At 42.7% G+C, this 7,564-nt stretch overlaps 1 non-coding gene across 1 annotated transcript; it reads right to left on the bottom strand.

The window, feature by feature from the left end:
• Positions 1-243: 243 nt before the first annotated feature.
• Positions 244-337, bottom strand: trnai-uau (transfer RNA isoleucine (anticodon UAU)). The gene is made up of 2 exons: positions 300-337; positions 244-279 (listed from the first exon to the last, which is right to left on the bottom strand). It is a non-coding gene; the product is annotated as a tRNA-Ile (tRNA).
• Between the last annotated feature and the right edge of the window lie 7,227 nt (positions 338-7,564).

The following is a 7,564-nucleotide window of genomic DNA, read 5'->3' on the forward strand; positions in this document are numbered from 1 at the left end:
TTGTTCGGCCTGCTGATGAAAAAAACTGTTAAAATTTTTGGCGTACGCCGTTTGGTCAATCATTAAGAAAAACGCACAGATAAGTGGGAAATTTTCTTTTGATTTATTAAAATTAAAGAATTGAAAATTGTTAATTCGGGCGGGAATAAAGGCATTTAAAATCTTGATCACATATGAATTTAAATTAGAATTATATTACGAGATAAGATAGTAAACATTGTTTAGTAAGTAGGATAAAAACCGTGCTCCAGGTGAGGCTCGAACTCACAACCTCGGCATTGCTCTACAGAGTACTGTTATATAAGTACCGCGCGCTGACCGATTGCGCCACTGGAGCTCAGAAACAATTAATGGTTTTACCAAAGAGACCTTCTGCTATGAGAGTCTTAGTAAAGTCAAGTCAAATCAAGTCATTTCTATTTGTATCGCCCTTAATCACAAAAAGCCTCAAAGGGCTTCACAGGTTATTACACAGACTATTTTTTCAGACTATTATTACACCATCCCCTGATCTGGACCCAACATGAGGGCAAGGAAAAACCCAAAACCCTCAACATGAGGAAAATGAAGAAACCTTGAGAAGGGACCGCACATGTGGTATCGCCCTTCCAAGATGACCAGACAGCAAAGGATGTTGCAATCACAAATAATACAGATATTGGCCGCGAAAAGTAAGAGCATTCCACAGCACCGGTGCCCGGATGGAGAACGCTCTTGAACCAGCGGAACACTTCTTGGTTCTTGGGATCACCAGAAGACCGGCGATCTCAGAACGAAGGCTTCAGACCGGAACATAGGGGGAAATCAGATCTGAAAGATATGAGGGAGCAAGTCCATGTATGATTTTGTATAATACTAAGAGAACCTTAGAATCACATCTTAGGCTAACAGGGAGCCAATGCAGGTTAGCTTAAATCGGCGTGATGTGATCGGACTTTTTTGTCCTAGTTAAAATTGTGGATTTATCAAAATATTTAGTTTAAAAATACTAAAAGACGCAGAGAGGTCAAGAGCCTCAATTGTACTTGGTGCATGAAACAGATGTTGCTGTAGTTACACTTTTCACCAGATGTGGCACTCATGTGTAAAGCATTGCCAAACTCCAAAACGCACTGTTGATAAAAGAACAAACAAATGTAAAGTTAGAGGTTCAATCATGAGTGTTTACCGTATTTTGGGCACTATAGGGCGCACCGGGTTATAGGGCGCACCCCCAAAAAATAGTTTTTGGTCCTATATCTTCCATAGATAAGGCGCACCGGATTATAAGGCGCTACAATGGGAACGTCGACAAAACAGTCAGATGATTCAGTCAAACTGATTACCCCCTTAACATTCCCAAAGCTTGCAAAGGAGCAAGTACGTGTCGAGAACACGTGCGGATGCGGTGTCCGTACGATGTCACTCAAATGCATCGTTCCATCATTCGGAAGGTTAAAGTCTTGGGATTCAAGAAATGCCAACCATTCCTTAGTTTCTATTTTCTTTTTCGCTCGCAACTTTACTGATCATATGACAATAAACACTTGGAATTGAGTTTAATTCACTCAACTCATCACAGCAACATCAAGATCGTTCTAAAACAAGATACCGGGAAAATATAAAGCCGCATAGCTTACCTAAGTTCTCACGTTCAATAATGATACGCAATCATGGTCTTCTTACAACCGTGAGTGTAGTAAATCCAGGAGAGTAAAATGTTTACAAATACAGACTAATGGAACATGTTTCTTAATGGCGTAGTTTAGCAAGCTTGCTATTCAGTCATCTTTTTCGGCCAATTGCAGGGTTTGTTTTGGTCCTCTAGCCTATCCGAGGCTCCGAATAACTTTAGCCAATAGCGATCGATTTAACGGATGATTGACACATCTTTTTCGGCCAATTGCAGGGTTTGTTTTGGTCCTCTAGCCTATCCGAGGCTCCGAATAACTTCAGCCAATAGCGATCGATTTGACTGATGATTGACACATCTTTTTCGGCCAATTGCAAGGTTTTTTTCGGCCCTCTAGCCTATCCGAGGCTCGAATAACTTTAGCCAATAGCGATTGATTCAAATAATGATTGACACATTGGTTAGCCAATGAAATGCCGGTATATAAATCCCAGCATATACCGCGGACTACTCCACGTTCGGGGGAAAATCGAGTCGGCGGCTGTTGCGTAAGTTGCGAGACCTTGCAATTTAATATTGAGCCATATATAAGGCGCACTGTATTATAAGGCGCATGGTCAGCTTTTGAAAAAAATTAAGACTTTTAGGTGCGCCTTGTAGTGCGGAAAATACGGTAGTTTTTCTTGTCAAAGCCATGACAGTCACTTATTGTCACAGGGAGTTTGCAGGGTTGGGTAGGGTTACTTTAACTGGATTACTTTCAATGACTTTTGGATTACTCCAATACCAAATATGCTAATAAAAGACAAAAGAAACTAAATATGAATAAAATGACCACATTTTGTGCAGGCTTGGGTAGTAACGGAATACATGGAACGGCAAAAATGATGTCGGCAAGCTGTTTGGATTTATTTTCATTTTGTTTCTGTCGCATTTGATGTTAGTTTTCCCGGAGATCAAAGAGATCAAAGCCAGGAGAGAAAGCTTACCACGTTTTGTGAGTCATCATTTTATTCATATTTAGTTTCTTTTGTCTTTTATTAGCATATTTGGTATTGGAGTTATCCAAAAGTAATTAAAAGTAATCCAGTTAAAGTAACCCTACCCAACCCTGACCTTACCCCATACCAGCAGGTGGCACTGTTGGTCATTGCAGGACACGTATACACAAACTATACAAACATATTTCAGCAGGAATTTTAACAAAACAAAAGTTATTATTACACCCGTTATATATGTAGCTTAAATCTGCAGACAATAGCCCCGCACTTGCCCTTCTACCGTAAAAAGCATGATCCAGGAGAGGAGTATTGCTTTAAGATGGTCAAACCCCTCGCTAGCTCACACATACACACATTCACAGATGCATGGTAAGTAGTCCCACAGCCTAATGGAGTTTAATTACTCCCAGCGCATCCATCAGGGGCTCTGGTAGGGGAGTGGAGTATTTTATCACCACTTTTAAGGGTTATTAGTACAAATACACTGTCACCCTGCATTACCGCTGCAGAGCTTTCGGGTGCCGTGCCTTCGCCACATTCATTACAATCTCTATCAATATCTATCAGAACTGTACGGCCTTTCCTTTTACCTCCTCCCTCAATATCCTTTTTCTTGCACTCTCTTTGCCATTACAAGACCTCTTATCAACTTCCCCTCCTTGAGCCAAGCTCTTCATTGGACACACTTATACGCACAATTCCGAAAAGTTCTGTTCCGATTCTTGCCTGCCACACGGACCTTAGAAGTTTGTGGAAGGTTGCTCGACATCATTGCAAAGGAAAAGAAGAATGATGGGGAAGTCTTAAGCACTCAAAACAATTTGGGAAGAGTGAATGCATTCTAGGGATAGACTCATGTAATGTGATGTTGATGCTATGTGATGTGAATTGAATGTCATTTTCTTCAAATAAACAAACCCCTATACAGTGGAACCTCGGTTCTCGACCATAATCCGTTCCAGAACCCTGTTCGAAAACCGATTTGGTCGATCACGGAAAATCGTTTTTCCCATTAAACGTAATGTAAAATCATTTTAATCCGTTCCAACACCCTGAACGCTTACCATGCACGTAAACATGAAGCTAACCCAGGCTAATCGTACGTTCGCGTTAGCGTAATCTTCCGTACGAAAGATTACGCTAACATGAACGTGTAAAAATAAAAAAGGATTATGAATAGGATTTCTTACCTTTGTGGTGGACAGTGGGGAGAGAAAAATCATCAAAAGTTTTTCAACCTCTTCCAAAACTTGCGGCAGTTGCTTGCTTATAGCGCTAACTTCCTTAGCCGCATCACTCGATTTCACAGCTTCCTTATTCTTTACTAACGTACTGATAGTAGATTTAGCCATGCTGTATTCACGAGCAAGATCGGAAATTCGTACACCTCTTTCATATTTAGCTATTATGTCTTTCTTAAAGGCAATAGTTGGACGAACAACTTGGTTTTTTTTTCACCTGTCCTGCGTGCACCGACCTTCTTCGGAGGCATAATTAGGGGCTAAAACACCCGTACGCCGCTCAGCATCGCACCCTAGCGTACCGGCGTTCGAACTCCGATTTTTTGACCGAACAGCGAAGCAAAAATTTCTCGAAATTTTGGGTCGAACACCGATTTGTCCGAACTGAGAGGTGTTCGAAAACCGAGGTTCCACTGTATCTCCAAATTCAGTTAATTTTAACAAGGCTAGTCGAGTCATGTTTATTTGTATAGGCCTAAATCACCAGGAGTCTCAAAGGGCTGCACAGACCACAGATTATTGCAAACCACAGACTATTATGACACCATCCCCGATCCAAAACCTACATAAGGGCAAGGAAAAGCTCAAAAACCTCAAGTCAAGTCAAGTCATGTTTATTTGTATAGGCCTTAATCACAAGGAGTCTCTAAGGGCTGCACAGACCACAGATTATTGCAAACCACAGACTATCATGACACCATCCCCTGATCTAAAACCTACATCAGGGCAAGGAAAAACTCAAAAACTTCAACATATGGACAGTCAAGTCATGTGTATTTGAGACACCCTTAATCACAAGGAGTCTCAAAGGGCTGCACAGACCACAGATTATTGCAAACCACAGACTATTATGACACCATCCCCTGATCTAAAACCTACATGAGGGCAAGGAAAAACTCAAAAACTTCAACATAAGGACAGTCAAGGCATGTGTATTTGAGACACCCTTAATCACAAGGAGTCTCAAAGGGCTGCACAGACCACAGATTATTGCAAACCACAGACTATTATGACACCATCCCCTGATCTAAAACCTACATAAGGGCAAGGAAAAACTCAAAAACTTCAACATAAGGACAGTCAAGTCATGTGTATTTGAGACACCCTTAATCACAAGGAGTCTCAAAGGGCTGCACAGACCACAGATTATTGCAAACCACAGACTATTATGACACCATCCCCTGATCTAAAACCTACATGAGGGCAAGGAAAAACTCAAAAACTTCAACATAAGGACAGTCAAGGCATGTGTATTTTAGACACCCTTAATCACAAGGAGTCTCAAAGGGCTGCACAGACCACAGATTATTGCAAACCACAGACTATTATGACACCATCCCCTGATCTAAAACCTACATAAGGGCAAGGAAAAACTCAAAAACTTCAACATAAGGACAGTCAAGTCATGTGTATTTGAGACACCCTTAATCACAAGGAGTCTCAAAGGGCTGCACAGACTACAGATTATTGCAAACCACAGACTATTATGACACCATCCCCTGATCTAAAACTTACATGAGGGCAAATTGTCGCAAGCCAGAAACGGAGACTGGACCCAAAAGCGTTCGTTAAACTCAGTTTTATTGAAATAGAGACCAGTGCTTGCTTCCACGATCAGATGATCGTCCGACACGGGTGGCTGATGGCAGGAACGCGAGGATAGTCGTGGGTGGCAGAAAAGCTCGTCGGTAGCCGGGACAGGGGAGCAAGGGCAGTAATCAAAAAAAGGTCGGCAACAATTATCAGGCAGGAAACAGGGCAAAACAGGTTGATGGCTGGGACGGAAGAGCAGGGCAGAAACAGGTCCAGAAACAGGTCGGCAACAGGTAATCAGGAAGGAGAAAACCGAGCAGGAGATTGTCGGAGGGTACGGTGCTTGCCTAGCAAAAGTGTAGGTTCGCAGGACGGTCTGACGGCTTCCTCTTGCAAGCCGGGGGTTTAAAAAGGGTCAATGAACCAATCAGCGCAGGGGGCTGTTGGGGCCAACGGGGCATTCGTAGGTGCCTCGAATCAGCAATCATGACACAAATGATACACAGATATTGTAAACATAAAATATAGGTTATTCATATGCTATAGAATATAAGTGTGTGTTAAGCCCAGATTTAAACAGTTCCACTGAAGTTGCAGATCGAATCTCTGGGGGAAGAGCATTCCACTGCACCGTGGCCCGGATGGGGAACGCTCTCGAACCTGCGGAACTCTTCTTGGCTCTTGGGATCACTAGTAGACCAGCATTTTCAGAGTGAAGGCTCCGGACCGGAACACAGGGGGAAATTAAATCTGAAAGATATGAGGGAGCTGTCATGATTAACTCTGATCACCTGGAGCAATCATGTGGGCGCCTTCTGATTGGCTGGCACTTCGCTCTTAAGCGCGCTGCGCCCAGACCTCCTCTCCAGAGTGTACATTTGTAACTCTGTGTGACTCTCCTGATTTGCCGTTCGTCAAAGAACTCGGCTTACCTGTTTCTGCCTGCCTCCGATCCGACCTGTTTCCGTCCCACGCTTCGATCTCCTCTCCAGCCCCGGTAAACTGCCAGACTTCCGCACTCCGATTGGCCACTTAATCTGAAGCTATCTCTCCGGCTCCGCTGCTGACGTCTGACGGCCATCACGTCTCCCGCAAGCCCTGAACGCTTCCTTAAATAAAGAACTGAAACGAATGCTCTGGGGTTTCCTGGTCTGTTCTGGTCTCCTGATAGGAGCAAGTCCATGCATGATTTTCTATACTACCAACAGAACCTTAAAACATGAATATTGTTATTTCACTAGAAAAGAAAACATGTTACATATCTTTAAATTAAACAATAAGCCGCTAAAAGTCAGTATTATTTCCTACGAATACCCTAAAGTGAGATTTGGTTGGTTTGTGACAATTACGGAAATTTCCATTCCGAAAAAAAAGATTTAATTGTCGGCTATTTTTATCGTCAGGACTATCAATTAAGAGGCGGATTACCTATGCTGAAGTTGAAGAAATAAATCAATCAAATATAAATCCTTGATTTACCGACGTAAAGAGGATAATGAATATAAAACACTTGCACGCAGGTTAATGTATTGACAGCCGTCTTCCCGCTATAGAGTGTGATTGTCTAATGGGGAGGTTTCTTTATAAAGTGGGGAGAGACTGAATTACATTCTTAAAGTGTTATTAAAATTAAACCCATTTAACTGCTGACAGTCTGGAGTAGTGTTTTTAAAAAATGTTGTTACTTAAGGCTTTAATTATGTATATCATGAGCTTCTTTTAACAGACTCAAATCCAGGAGGGCAAAGTTGATAAAAAGAAATGCTATAAAATCATTTGTTGGTGATAGGGATGAGTGGAGGGGTATTGTGAAAGGATAATGGGATTTTTAGATGTGTTCTAAGGGATAGGCAGGGCACCTGTTTGATACGGCAGGGGTAAACCAGTGAAAGCTGTTGAACAGAAGAGTGTGTTGTGTAAATGTTCTCATCTCATTAGCTACACCGCTTCTCCTCAGTAGGGTTGCGGGGGTGCTGGAGCCCATCCCAGCAATCATCGGGCAGTGGGCAGGGGACACCCTGAACTGGTTGCCAGCCAATCGCAGGGCACACGGGGACAGACAACTCATTCGCTCATTCGCACCTAGGGACAATTTGGACCGGCCAATTCACCTGAAATGCATGTTTTTGGAATGTGGGAGGAAACCGGAGTGCCCGGAGGAAACCCACGCAAGCACG

Source organism: Urocampus carinirostris, chromosome 13 (genome assembly GCF_059441175.1).
Source record: "Urocampus carinirostris isolate Australia breed hairy pipefish chromosome 13, RoL_Ucar_1.0, whole genome shotgun sequence".
NCBI classification, from domain to species: domain Eukaryota; kingdom Metazoa; phylum Chordata; class Actinopteri; order Syngnathiformes; family Syngnathidae; genus Urocampus; species Urocampus carinirostris.